A 16,139-nucleotide genomic window follows, 5' to 3' on the forward strand; every position below is an offset into this window, starting at 1 on the left:
GATACAGAACACATGAAATAGGGACCCGACACATAAAAATAATTCTTGGCAGCTGTAGAATTAGGGCCAGTGTTTAAGCAGCATGTTCTACGAGGTGCTGTCGAAATCAAATTCATTTGGTGAGCCACACTGCGATAACCAGCGAATGACATTGCAAGACCAAGCACACGATTAATAATTATGGACAAAAGTGGGTACTTCTCTAATGATAGATCTACCAGTTAACTATGTCGTTAGTGATTTAATTTCTTGAGGTGAAAAATAATGTATCTGGACAGACTCGCAATTGCGGCAATGCTTACTTGCATAAATGAAGATAGCTTGCAAAGAAAGTAAACAGAGGAAATGTGAGCCTACTAGAAAACACTCCACTACTGTAGTAACTGCAGCACAGTGAATACGAGCCTTCTTGTAATATTTGAAGGAATGTATGCCCACCAAAACGTGTGTTTGCCAGTGGCAGTTATTATGTGAATACATAAATAAATGTGAGTATCAGAGGTAATAAACCATGGTAAGCACGCTGTGAGCTTAGACCTGTGACATATTTGGGCCACTAAATAATAAATTTCTACGCGAGCATGCAGTAAAAACAGAAAAAAATCCTCAAAGCTACAGCATACAAAACAGCTTCAAAAGAACAAAACCTTTATAAAGTGATCTTTATAGTGTACAAAGCAAAAATATGACATAATTTGCAGCCAAGCATGTGATGCAAGGAAATATAGTAAACATCAGGACATGTTAGATCTATTTTTATGCAGAACACCAGAATGTTGACATAACGTCTAACATAAATAAGCAGCAAGTTTAAAAAGTTGCGCATATATTTAGCCTAAATAGTAAGGTGTGTCAAGAAATATGGCAATAATCTTATCCCCGAATGATACCAAGACCCTACATTTTGGAACACGCACACGTGCACTTACATACATGTACACTTCCCACATACCTGACCCCACCATCTAGATTATGCGCCGTGCAGTTGCATTTCTGGGGGCTCCTCCGTTATGTGGACACTGTTGTGGTTCACCGCCTCGCCAACACAAAAGAAGTACTATGTGAACTTATAGCAGTGGCTCATAACGCTGTCACATTATGAACACATGGAAGGAAGACCTAAAAATAGTCACGAAAACATAATTTACATTAGTGCTTTGTGGCAAAAACCACAAGGTCGAAGTCACTGATAAATGCCATGATAATAGAAACCCTTCTTCATATAAAATTTTAGCATACACGCAGCAACAGCACATTACAAAGAAATGTTTGTTAACGTAACAATTCATTTTTTTTCAAGACAGTCTCATCAACTTTCCCCTGTCGGTTCAGTTACATCAAATTCTTGTCAATACACCTTATCTTAAAAAAGTAAGCCGTACTAGTAGCAATCTGTGAGTGCTCACATTTTTTCGCCTAAAACTGCTCGTAAACCAAAAACCTTTTAGGCAGAGATCATTTGTAATGTCGAAGCTTTCATAAGCGAGGAAACGTCATTGCACTAATAATCGGTGAAAAGGCAGATGAGTCGTTGTTATGCAACTTCACTAGAAAAGCGAGAGTTCGCCACCGGCCCACACAGGCGCACATTACGAACACGATTACTTCCGAACGTAATTTTTCTTGCGAAAAGACAGCGCTTTACAAAATTTTCAATTTCGCACGGAGGCAATAAACTTGCGCAACAGTATTCTGGCAACAAGCGCTGACCAAGCACTGGTTTCACTGTTTACGTGGAAAATCTGTTTCCTACGTTCGCAAAACACTCATGCAGACACGAGAAACACGCACAACACGCGTGTGGTTAGCAAGCACGATTGCTTACCTTCTCATTGTACGACATGCTCAAGAAGCACCCTCCAAGTAGCTGGTGCTGCGTTATTACTCCAAGCGAACATGCCGTTGCGCGGTGGAGGACCTGAGGCGCGCTGATAATGCACATTTCTTTGAGACGTCCACCCGACTGTCCACGACAAATAGAGACAAATGTCCTATGTATGAAGATCGTTAGTCTACATTTGACTGGCGCCCACGCATACGGCGAGTTTCCAGAGACACAAGCTATCTTATGGCACTTCTGTGCACGTGAACTAAGTCAGATTTCATTATAACCAACACAATATCATGTGATTACGCAAGCACACTGCAGCAGCAGGCACAACCAACCGGCACGTTGAAAATAGTAAACAGGATAGATGAAAGACTGCTATGAGCGTCTCCGTTGAAGTGGTCGGATCGGTGGGCGGCGCAGCCATCTGGTCGCACGAGGCGTGCGTAGACGCTTGCGGTTTTTGTGGCCACGTGATGCCTAAAATATTAACTAGTACACTCTTGTTTTTTTGTCGTGTTGAGCACAACTACGGACACTGTTGAGATACAAAATTGACCATCAAACTTTCTCTGTTGTCTGCTATAGCAGAGCAGAGAAAGAAATTCTATGAGGTATTGCTGATTTTTAATTCCGTCTCCCGAATGCAGCCTGCAAAAATGCGGCCTTGGAAATCCTGTTATGTTGTTATTAGGAAGCCGTCGTCGGGCCATGATTTCAACGATTTCACTTCCGTTGAGAGGGAACGCTTGCTTTGATACCCCTCGGTGACGTTTTGGGCTTCTGCATGTGGTACCTGCGCCATAACTCCGTTTCAAATCACTTGCTGCACCTGTTGTGAGCAGTGTTCGATGTCCCTGTGCGCGGTTAAGCTGTTTCAGTCGGAAAACATCACAGCTACGAGGGTTCATCGCTCGTGTGACGCAGGTTAAACCCGTGTCGGCCACATTTGTTTCCCTGTCGGTGTGTTGAATGGGCGTGGGTTGCGCTCGTGTCGTATGAACCTTGTGTATTTATCGTGGGGCCCACGAATCTCTGCCGTGTGCATGTGTGCCATCTGTTGTGTGCCACAAATGTGCGGCGGCGTACGATGTGTTTGCAGTCAAGTGCTGCAGCGCATTCCAGCGAGTAGACGCAGCCAGTTACATGCAGTTTTGTTTCTTCATTATCTTTGTGATATACCTGCTTCTGCAGTAGAAACAACAATGCGTGTCCGTGACGTTGCATTGAGGATGTGTAGTTTTCTTTCTTATTTGGCTTCTACAATGAGTCTACTTTTAAAGATGTTCTTGCTTGATAGTAAAAACATCTGTAATGTAGTTGAATTAACCGGGTTCTTGATAACCTGAGAATTGCAATGAGTGGTAGTTTTACAAGGTCTTAGCAATCGAGCTCTACACACCGAGCTATAAAGTAAAATCTGTAAACTTGTTCCAGTATGTGAATCTTACTATGATGTGTCAGTATCCCAGCATGTTCTAAGTGCTGAGGGCCTTGCAGTATGGTAACGGAAAACGTAGTTGTCTACTCAACTGAATTACTGCATTATATTTATTCACATAATTTGTCCCAAATACCCTATTTTCATGGGTGCACTGCTGGTTTTTGGAGTTGAGAGACACTTTGCGATACCATTAAACAGTATGCGTTTCAGCGTTTCGGTAGGAAGCGAGGAGTATTTTACATATTCTGCCATGCATAGCTACTTCATACAAGTATTTATATGAATACACAACATCTGATTCTTTCATTGCATGTACTTTGTAAGTCATTAAACAAAACAATTATTTAAGCCTGTGATGAAGGAATATGAGTCCACACAATCTTGTTAGTTTGGTAATTGGCTATGCCACGAAATTATTGTATATTTGGATTGTGTATATGCATTTGTCGAAACAATGGTGGAGAACGCGGCATGAGTAGCAATCTGCTCGCTAGCAAATCACTTCCGTTGTCACACCACTGCCAAAATGAAAGATTTACTGAGCGAACACCTGTGGTTTTCTGAGTTACACATTTGCCAAGCCATCTGTAAGCATGGTGTCTGTGTTCTATAAACATCAAGCCTTTCTCTCTTCACTTTGCAGAATTGTTACCTTGTTCTTACATAAAGTTTAATGTAATGTAACGTAAGTAAAAGCAAGCATTATGTAGCATGAATCTTAGGTATGAGTACCGGCACATCACTGGAAAGTGATTTAATGAAAGCTGGAAACAGAAAATTCTATTCATCATAACCGCTTCGTATTGTACCTTTTTACACAGTGTAGAATCGGTACGCATTCATTAGCCATTACACTAATATATTTTACAGCTACTTGTTTTCCAAAGCTTCATATGAGCCAACCACGTGGAAGGGGAACACTTTGGTAAAGCAAGCATGATATGCATAGCGCTGTTTTTCGGCCATTATTTAGTTACTGTCCGTGGAACTCCTGTATGGGCCAGAACCACGCAGGAGCCACAGTGGTCAAAGAAATCTCCGATCTTGTCGTAAAGGTTGAATTGTAGGGGATCTAAGCAATAAAATTTAATCGTAAATTGACACACCCTAGAAATATATACGTCACATATATATGTACAGACACACACACGCACAATGTATCACCGTTTTACAAAGCAGCTTTGTCATGTATGCTGATATTTATCAAACAAATGCATAACTTGGTGGCCATTGAAACTTTTGTGTTCATGTATAGAATGCTGTAATCCAGCCTATGTTTTCTGTCATAAGTTGGAGGCAAGACTCCCATTACAATGGTATCCATTGTAATGGTTCCCATGTTTGAAATCTTCAGCTTGCCAATTCCTCTATTACTTACACCACATTGAGTCATTGAAGTCTTTCCGTGCTGTGATTACCTCTATGCATTATCCTTTGCCCAGCAGCTTCATCACAACTGGTGGAGTTACGTGTAATTTACACTATCCTTGTCTCCTTGTTACATATTTACGTCTCCTCGTTACCACACGGAGACACTAATATGGTGTTTGTGTCCAAACCATAGAACCGTGGAATGCTTTACCCGGTAATGTTCGTTCTTTATCACCAGAATAACTATTCAAATTTGTATACATCTACCACTGAACGTGCACTGCATCTTGCTATCGTTTTGTTTTCGCTTTTTTTTAAATTTTTTTTGCTAACTTTATGTTCTGTACCCCCTGTTCCTGCAATGGCCATTCGAGGCGGCAGTATGTTGAAATAATTAAGATAAATAAATTTCAATCTGATAGCTGTGCTATCTTGGAAAGACCCAATTTAGAATTTAGGCAACCTTAATTGTACACAAACGAGAAAAAACTATAAACTGAGGCAGGTGCGCAAAAGCTAAATTTACATGACAGCCTACTAGCATGTAGGCCAGACCGCGTCCACCCTAGAGTGATGTGCTAACCTAGTAACACTAGACTGCACTGTGGTGGGCACACCGGAACACTCTAATGTGAATACCACAACACACCCAGCCACTCTGGTGTGCACACCAGGTAACATCAGAACACGCCAAACTGGTCTGGTGTATTTTTCAACTGGGGAAGTTGGAGCAAAAACAAATTGAAATATTTTTACGTTATAGGGTCCTAGCAGTGAATAGTCCACACCTCCATGGCTGATTGTTCCTTGATGGGTAGTTTTCCATTTTAATTGTGAACAGTGAAAGCCTCTGTGGCTTTTCTGTAGATATTTCCCAAGATATTCATGTATACTTCCTGTACTCCTTAACTACGCGATGCCTCAATCATTGCTGGTGTTTCTGTTGAACAGAACCCCTTTTCGGACTCTATGAAAGTAACGTATACCCGTAAGTTTTCATCCTAAGATTTCTACTTTACCCGATTGGTTACGTGAGCTTTATTCCTTCTTCATATAACTTCCTGTGGGCACCTTGATTTTGACAATATACTGCCTGCTCTCTGCATAAGGGTCGGTAACGCAGGCCCGTGTTAAGTAGTCCGTTGTATGATCATTTTTAATAATGCTGTTTTTATAAACCGTATAATTGTGCATCTGTGTAGCATTTCTCTGTGAGGAAAGGCGTAGCCTCCATTTTCCACCTTGCCTTGAGATAACACGCTATTACGCACCCTAGTTTCAAACTCATTTGCAGTATATAAACAGCAACAATAAATGCTAAAAGAAGGCAAAGATAGGTAAATTATATATGCTCATTTGCAGGAGCGGTAAATCATGAGGCAAAGAAGAACGCAACGGCACGGAATAACGACCAGGTTTTATTGGAAGGAACATATGTACTAAAATACGATGCGTAAACAGTTAAACTCCGTTCACTGTGACGGCAAAAAGTCGGCGCATAGAGCAACTCGGGATTATATATGAGCCGGTTCCTCAGGCGGTGCAGAGATCAATAAAGGCGCGAAACTTTAGAAGCGTACGCCATAAATAGGAGGCGCCCTTGCTTGCGCAAAGACGACACGGCTAAGTTTATTTGACAAAGAGCTCAACTATCCGAACAGTTTATTCGTCTGGTCGACAAACATGGCTGTGCGCATGGGTTGTTCGATCATTGGCCATTTTGCATAGCAGTGAAGAAATTTCAACTATTTGCGCATCATCTTTTAGTACACATATGTTCTTTCAAAAAAAAAATTGCAGTTAGTCTGCGTCCTTACGTTGTATTCCGTTGTGCCGTGGTTTGGCGCTCCTTTAAGGAAGTTTTAACAGGTGCGAATACGGAAACTTTTCTACCATTATGCATTTTTGGACAATCCAAGTACCTTGCAGAAGCTTAAGCTAGCGTGAAACGCCAAAATATTTCCTGCCTGCTTGCTCTTTTGTGTATAAGCAGAATGGGAGAGTTTCCTCAGCCTTAAGACGCAACGCGTACTTATCATGCGCAGCTCTAGATTAATATGAACACATACGTAAACACGCAGAAGGGAACTCAGAGCTAAACAAAATGCTAGGTACATCTCAGAGGTGTCTGAAGGGACGTCTGAAGACTAAGGAATGTCTGAACGTTAATTGCTTAGTGGAGCACTCAGGAATAAGAGCACTTCCACCCAGGCGGTCATTTCAGTGAAGACAACACACATCTAATTTTCTAATATGAACAGCCGACAATAGTACCGGTACATACGAGGGTCGTTCGATAAGTATAGTGAAATACAAAAGACGACACAGCAATTCTATTTCTTTTTCTACGTGGCGCGCGAGAAGCACCATTCACATGACAGCAGAACTCGTTTACGCCGGAACCGAGAGTTAGTAAGCTTCTAACAGCCATTTCCCCCGAGCTGTGTGGTGATTCGCGCTCAAAAATAAAAAAGGGGTTAATTTCGAGCAGCGATCAAAAATGTTTATTTTAAACCCTGCACGGCTGCTCAAATCAAAGCCCAGTTGACCGAAGTTCATGGAGACTCTGTACCATCGCTTCATACCATTTACTACTGGATAAATGAATTTAATCATTTCCGAACATCGACGCAAGATGAAGCACGTCTTGGGTGTCGATTGGAGGTCACCACGCCAGAAATGGTGTCGACAATTCATTGAATTGTTATAAAAGACCGTCGAGCGAAGGTACGTCATTGAAGGTACGTCGGTAAAGGCATCTCGGCAGAGAGAGAGAGTTCACAATATTTTTTTATGAGAAATTGCAGATGAAGATGGTCTGCGCACGTCCAGTGCCGCGACTGCTGACGATCGACCAAAGGTGCATGAGGGCAGACATTTCAAGGCAGTGTTTATCGGTGTTTGCTCGCAATCTGCAGGACTTCTGGGGTCGATCTGTGACAGTTGACGAGACGTGGGTGCATTATTACACTCCAGACTCTGTACAGCAGTGAAAGCAATGAACTGGAATTCATGAATCTGCTCCAAAAAAGATAAGAACTGTTTGTTCAGCCGGACTATTCCTACAGTGCAATTGTATTCTGGGATTGACGTGTAATAATCATTGTAGAGTACTTACACAATAGCAAAAATGCAACTGCACCATATTGCACAACCGTCCTAGATCATCTGAAAAATTCATTAGGAACTAAACGATCTGGGCAAGCGCGGAAATAAAAGCTCCTATTTCACCAAGAAAATGCTCCGCCCCACGTACCACTTGTTGCAATTGCCAACTTGCACGATTAGTCTTCGAGGCTGTGCCTCACCTAGCCTATTTTCCGGATTTCGCCCCATGTGACTTTTTCCTCTTTCCAAACCAGAAGAATTGGCTGGGTGGAAAAAAATTTTGTTCAGACGAAGAGGTTATCTTTTCGTAGTAGCCTCATCGTAGTAGTGTTGAAGTAGCCATCCCTCGAAGAGGGATGGCTACTTCAAGAGGCTGGAGCCATCCTTCTTTTTTTCTGAGGGGATCAAAAAATTGGAGCATCCCGGGAAGGAGTGTGTGGAGCTGGAAAGCAACTATGTTGAAAAATAAAATATTGCTTCTGCAAACATGGTATCTTTAATTGCCTTTTACCACATTGACCAAACGACCCTCGAATGTGCTCGGCAGAGTCTATTCTCTACTGAATGACGAAAACAAACAACAAACGCTGCCTGCATATCCTCAACGCAAAAAAATACAGACCTTCAAGCGCACCTCCCCGTAATAAATTGGTTAGTCTTCAAAAAGCTTTATTCTATTCGCTTACCTTTTCAATCATCGTCTATGATATCTGCAAATTCTTTTTCAATGAAGAAACCTAAGCCAGGGCCAGCCTCACGAGTGACTTGTCATTAGTTCTTTTATGAAGAACGGCTCTTTACCCAGTGGCAAATCGGACATTTTAGGCAGCAACGTCGAAACATGTTACCAACGTGTTATCAGTAGTAAGTAAAAGCTCGTTAATTCGAACCGCATGGGGAAGCCGCTTCAGTTCGAATTAACGAAAGTTCGAACTAACGAAAGTGAAGGAGAGCAACAGTACACTGCGATTTGGAAGCAGTAGGGCATGTCAGAAATTTCGCGTGTCAAAAAGTGATGGCGTGTGCCAAGTCGAAGCTCTGGGTGTGACTGTGCCACACCACCGATGTCCACCAAAACGAACGTTAGCCGAGGCTTAACACCATCACAATGAATCGCGACGGCCGATACCTCCCAAGCTGAAAACAGAGGTGCACAACCGATGAAGACTGCCGAGACAAAGACGCTGAACATGTGAAGGTGGCGAAGGCCCTGATTCGTTGGTTCTTAATTGCAAGCGCAGCTGCGACGTACTTGGTTCGCTGTGTTTTGGTGCTTGCCGTGCCATCTCCGCACAACATTAGCAGCTGTACAAGATTTGCAAAGCCTCCGAGATTCGCAACGGGCAAGAAGTCTGGGAGGTTACGTAGAACGGAGAGGCGGCAGCCGCCGCTGCCTTCTGGCTGACCCCACGTCGGTTAGATTTCTTTTCCGATTTTGCCTTCTCTCGCCGTTCTCTCCGTTTCGGAGGAATACAGCCTTGTGTGTAGGCAGTAGGCGCGTTTCTCTGGCCGTGTGCCAGGTGAGCGTAGTTCGAATTATCCGTGAGGGAACCTTCTCGCGTTCGAATTAACGGACTTTTTTATACATAGACTTCTGTGGAGCTCGGCCGGAACAAATCGTACAGTTCGAATTATCCATCAATTCGAATTATTGAAGTTCGAATTAACGAGCTTTCACTGTATATAAAAGGTAGATAAATATACCCTGTTCCGAAAGGTGTGAGTGGAAAGCAAAGCCCCTTTTCCAGATCCATGCTCTGAACACATGTCACTCATGCATATGCAAAACCAACCGCCATAATTTTCTCCCGTATCAATCTCACCGAATTCAAATGCACACTATGGTTTGAGCAGTAAGCATTTTATCAAAAACCATTATATTACCTGCACTGTACTGGCAATTTGTTATGAATAACCCATTATGTGGGACGCTAAAGAACAACATGTTTCTATGCTGCGTTCGTTGCTGGATAGTAGAAATAGAGATCGTAAAAAAAACTTGCCTCATTAAATGTAAAGCTGTCGTGTACCTTCATTCAGTCTGCCTGGCAAGGGGTTGATTCCATTAGAAATTAAGTGGGTTGTTTCTAATTTTACTGCAGCAAATGGAAGATTCCGCAGAACGCCAACATTCTTGAAGCGACCCTCAGTACACCAGCGTGTCCGCCTCAACCCCGAAAAATCCGTCGTCAAGGACATGCGAAGCTTGACAGAAACTGGGGCCACGCTGTAATAGCTTGTGCCGCCACTTTCTTCTTGTCTGCTATTCACTCGACCTCAGGATTTTTCTACGTTGCATTTATGAGGGAATTTGGCGTCGACCGCCAGCATGCGTCATGGCCTACAAGTGTTTACCTGGCGATGGACGACGTTTCAGGTAAGCCAAACAAAGCTCACCGAATCACTTCCATCCCGAATAAGAGGAGCTTAATAGTGTTATGTGGATTTAGATTCTGTTATAATGTTTTAAATCGCAGCCTTCCTGGCCTCATCCTTCGACTGTTTCGCTGCTGCTGCTGCTGCTTGTCTTGCAAGCCGCGTCGGGGTGCGGTTAAGAACATGTGGAATGTGCACGGCAGGAGCACGGATGACGTTTCCAACGAATTTGCGAGCGTCTCAACAATTCCCTTTGGAAGTCCTTGCCCATGCCACAACGCTCTCTGGAACCCCATGATCGTCGACACAATGACACTTGGAAGGCTGAAAATAGGCATGAGCTCCCCGCAAATGCATTGCCCAAGCAGCAGCACTTAGCTTTTTAACCACGTGACGTAGACAGAGGAAACAGAAGCAGAGTTAAGCAACGCAATGATGAAACGGGTCAATAACAACTATTCGCTCGTGCTGGGTACCATAAATGGAAGGATCGGGAAAGACGAGAAAGGCACTCTCAGAAAGCACGCTTCGTTTCTGGTCCATTCAATGGTCAGAAAGCACGCTTCGTTTCGGGTCCAAGAGGATCTACCACTAGAAATAAAGACAGTTGCAGACAAGCTGTAAAAATATAATATTAATAATTATACAGAGTATGGCGTGGTGTGTCGTTTATGCTATTTCTGAAAAATAATCACCAAGCAAGTTTGCCACGCCGACAACTGACGCACAAGGCATGTAGGTATGAAGCCGCATTAAAAAACACGGTGTCACGACCACAATACGCAAGTGGTGGTCCAACAAACCAAGACTTTAGCCATTACGGCCCAACCCAACAACAGTTGGTGACATCGGCATCGTGGTTGATATATATATATATATATATATATATATATATATATATATATATATATATATATATATATATATATATATATATATATATATATATATAGCTAAAGCTTAGCACCATCTCACGACTGTTGCAGGATGTCAAAATCATGGGCGAACATCGTCAATGAACTGAAACGGCACAGAAAGCTATGAATACCTCGACTCCCATATGCGCGGCATCTGTATATTTTTTTCTAGTCACAGTAGCGTGCAATATGACTTGCAACACCCTTGTTCCTGGTCCAAGGGGCTCGAGGACTGCACGGCGGCTCTCGCATGTGAAATAGCGGTTTCATAAATACCACTAATTGAAGCTGTGTTTAAGTCTGGAACTTACCCGTGTCTGCGCATCCGTACAGTCTTGGAGCCGCTTCGACCATGGGGGCCGGTGTTGCAGGTCATATTACACGTGACTGTAAATTTCGCAGCAATTCTTCTTTTTCAAAATTTCTTGGTTTTTCAGGAATCGTTGTAGCCTGCCTCCAGAAATACTACTGTGTTTCAACTATCAGTCTCATTGGAACCGCCCTCTTTTGCGTCGGCATCCTCACCTCCCAGTTTGCACCTAACATTGCATGGATGACGGTGACCTTCGGCATAATTCAAGGTAAACAGCTGTGTGCTGAAGCTCGCTAGTAGCAATAAGTTATAGATTAACGTCCGGATATGCAGAGATCTTGAGTTAGTCTTGTCTATATCACTATATTTATGTATTTGCTTTGATCTATGCATATACAAGGTGTCCACCGCAACTTTAACCAATAATTTAAGCATGAAACAGGCGTCGGAAGTGAGTTCAACTGAACGTATACTATTCGCAATAGCCTATAGTGACTCAGACATATTTTTGTCTTCCCCATAACTCACTAATTATTTAGGTTACTTACCCAACTTTTAATTATTGGCTCAGATCCTCAACTATAGTACGCAGATCTGTAGAGCACCTTCAGAAACCACCGATCGAGTTCCCTTTACGATATGTCTCACGCAGCCCTTTTTCTGGGTTGCAAAAAAACCCCGCGAAATATGAAAAACCGAAGAATATTCGACATCTGGGCGAGTTGGTACTGGTTGAACACCTTCAAAGGGCGATGCAAGACGAAGACAGAAGCCAGGAACACACCCGACAGCGCTGAACTCGCAACTAACTTTATACGAAGGCATACACCAACTTATGTACTACAACCCATAGCCATACCCGCCATGGTTGCTCAGTGGCTATGGTGTTGGGCTGCTGAGCACAAGGTCGCAGGATCGAATCCCGGCCACTGCACCCGCATTTCGATGAGGGCGAAATGCGAAGACACCCGTGTACTTAGATTTAGGTGCACATTGAAGAATGCCAGGTGGTTGAAATTTGCGCAGTCCTCCACTACGGTGTGCCTTATAATCAGAAAGTGGTTTGGGCGCCTAAAACCTCACAATTTATTTTTTTTACCCATAGCCACGTGCCCTACTATTGATGGCGTCATTATCAGTAAGCAAGCAAAACAATGCAAAATGCTGTAATCTAATGCTACACTATGAGCCGGTTTAGAAATTGAAATTCCTTTTCATATACATTTAAAGATGGCATGTTTACAAAACGCGATTCTTTTTTCTGATATAGTAGGCCTCAATTATCTCTCTCGTAGTCTGATCTCTATGCGCGGAAAGTATTGGGGTTTACCCATGCTCATAGCATAGCCGCGCGATATGTGAGCATACATTAGCCGTTAGCGAGCGCCTATCCTCCGACAATATAATGTTCAGGCATTAACCTGTTTGGCCGATATGGACGTGACCGCAGGAACATGGAAGCTCGTAAACAACTCCAATTCTACAGTGCACAGGTGGGCACTTGTGCTTAACAGTGCAGCCTTTCCCAGCATGAGTGGAGGCAGCCTGGACGAACTTCCTATAAATCTTACCGCAAATTTTGATCATCTTGTTATGGGCAGAAAAATAACCTTTACATCAAACCTGCCTGCCACATTCCCGAGGCTGCGCGATAGTTTATGTTTATATGGAATTACAACTAGTCTTTTCTTCTTGCCAGCAGGCTCTGTATTTTTCATTTTTGTGGGTGCACCTAATTTTACAAGCTTAACAAGCTTCTGTACGTTCATGCGGATAGCATCCTCCCGAGAAACCTGCCGCTCTCAAACGCATCAGTCGTTTTAAGAAACTGTTAGAAGTGTGGTGAAAACACGATTTCGAAAGTGCGGAAAATAGAACTGAAAAAAGCAATGCCATATTTTACCTCAATCTAATGTGCGGAGTGAAAATTCAAAATTGCTTTCTTGACTTTGGCAATACGTTCAGCACACATGCCTATTAGTTAGCTTAAGCCTCGCTTCTAAAAATTGCAGCTCGTTCTTACCTAGTACTTCATGTGTGAAATATATCCCTGAGCCAGATTTGTAGAATACTTGAAGTACATCATGAACCGCTTGTTGGAAATTAGTACTCTTCACAGAGATCGGAAAATCATCAACATATCTTAGTATTTTGATTGTTCGGTCATCCAGGTTACCTTTTTTTATTTCTATTAACACTACATAGGGAAATGTGAGTTAGTACCGGAGCAATTTTGGAGGCAATGGAAATGCTAGATTTGGAGCCAATGTAAATGCCAGAATAAAACTAAGTGATGTTGTAGAATATGCTGTGAGTAGAAGCCTTCACATTTTGACCTCTGATAAGAAAGGTTTTTTGTTGTGGTACCAGAGAGTATCTTCTGCAAGTAATCGTTAGATGCAATAATGAAGAATTTCAGAGCAGAGATCGGAAGCCTGCTAAAGGAGCGCGCACTGTCGATGCTCTACAGCCACAATCTTGAGCAGCTATCTCCATCATTAATAAAGGAAAAAGGCCTAATTTGGATATTTTCTTCGCAGCAACGATCCACAAGCCTGTATTCCATTTCGAGCAATAGTCACAGAAAAGAATACGTGGCAGCAGGTTGTGTTGGGTTACTAACAAAGGCATTTGCAATCATTGCCGATCAGAGATCATTTTATGCTAAAAGCTCCGATGATCTCATAAGCTTCTTTCAATCTAATCCTGCTCAATGCAATATTTTTAACATCGATGTTCAAGGCCTGTACTATAACATTCCACATCACAATCTAATGATAAGTATTAAACTGTGTATCACCGAGGACAATGATGAGCTCAAATTTGTAGCACCTGTGGTATATCTGTTAGCAGTTTTCTCGAGATTCTCTCTTTTTATTTAGCTTGCTCTGTTGTAGAAGGGAAAGGAAATTTAAAGCGGCAAAAATCTGGCACAAGCATTGGCTCCAATGTTACTCTGGTACTAACCAACATTTTTCTTGGTAGGGTTGATATTAATATAAAGAAGTAACCTTGATGACGCAACAATCAAAGTGCTAAGATATGTTGATGATTTTCTGATCTTTGTCAAGAATACTAATTTGCAACAAACAGTTCATGATGTACTTCAAGTATTTCACAAATCTCGCTCAAGCTATAGATTTCACACCGGAAGTGCCAGGTAAGAACGAGCTGCAATTTTTCTAAACGAGGCTTAAGCTAACTGATAGGCATCTGTGCTGGATGTATTGCCCAATGTCTGAAAAAACAATCTTAAATTTTCACTCCACACATTCGAAGATGCTAGAAAATGGCATTGCTCTTTCGATTGTATTTTCTGCACTTTCGAAATCAAGTTTTCACCTCACTTCGAAAAGTTTATTTAAACAACTGGAGCGTTTGAGAGCGGCAGGTTTTCGGGACGATGCTATCCGCATTACCATACAGAAGCTTGTTAAGCGTGTAAAATTAGGAGCACCCTCAAGAACGCATAATCCACAGCCTGCCGACAAGAAGAAGAAATATACTAGTTGTAATTCCATATGTACATAAACTATCACACAGCCTCTGGAATGTGGCAGGCAGGTTTGATGTAAAGGTTGTTTTTTCTGCCCTTAACAACATGATCAAAATTTTGCGTAAGGTTGATAGGTAGTTGGCCCAGGCTGCCTCCACTCATGCTGCGAAAGGCTGCACCGTTAAGCACACGTCCCCGCCTGTGCACTGTAGAATGGAAATTGTTTACGAGCTTCCATTTTCATGCGGTCACGTTTATATCGGCCAAACAGGTCGATGCTTGAACATTAGGTTATATGAGCATAGGCGCTCGCTAACGGATACTGCTACTCACATGTCGCGCAGCATCCTCTGAGAATGGGTGCACTCCAATGTATGAAGACACCACAATAGTTGGCGCGCATAGAAATAAGACTACGAGGGAGATTATTGAGGCCTAGTATATCAATAAAAAAGGATCGCGTTGTGAAAGCATGCCATCTTTACATGTGGATGAGAATTCATTTGAATTTTAAACCACCTCATAGTGTAGCCTTAGATTACAGCATTTTGCGTTTTTGCTTGCGCACTGATAATGACGCCATCGATGGGAGAGCACGTGGCTATAGGTTGTAGTACATACGTTTTTGTATGCCTTCGAATAAAGTTAGTTGTGAGTACAGTGTTGTACGGTGTGCTCGCACCTTCTGTCTTCAACATGAAAAAAGCCACGTGACGGAGTGCTTGCGTGGTGGTATTGTGCCGCTCTCAAACGTGCGTGCGGTGAACAAGGTCGGTTGCCGTTAGATGACGGCGAAAATGCATGCCTCTGGCCGACCGCTGGCGATGAGATAAAAACGCCCTGCTGCTTCTTCATCCCCATTTACAATGCTGCCGACCTTTTTCACCGAACGAACGCTTGAGAGCTGCACAATACCACTGCGGAAACCTCACGTGGCTTTTTTTATATTTCGCGGGCTTTCGTTGTAACCCCGAAAAAGGACAAAGTGAGACATCTCGTAAAGGAAAGAACTCGATCGGTGGTTTCTGAAGGCGCTGCAGCAATTTGGTTATCATACTTAGGGTCCTCAGACGATAATTAGCAAGCTGAGTAATTAAACTCAATTGGCCAGGTATGTGTGCGTGTGCGTTCTGTGTGCGCACAGAACGCACACACACACGCACACGCACACGCACAATAGTGTGCGTTCTGTTCAATTGGCTTCCGATGCGCCTTTTATTTGTACATTCTTGGCTCAAGTTATGTGAGACACCCTATATAAGTGACCCTGTTATAAAACATGGTGG

The sequence above is a fragment of the Dermacentor albipictus genome, chromosome 2, assembly GCF_038994185.2.
Source record: "Dermacentor albipictus isolate Rhodes 1998 colony chromosome 2, USDA_Dalb.pri_finalv2, whole genome shotgun sequence".
Lineage (NCBI taxonomy): Eukaryota > Metazoa > Arthropoda > Arachnida > Ixodida > Ixodidae > Dermacentor > Dermacentor albipictus.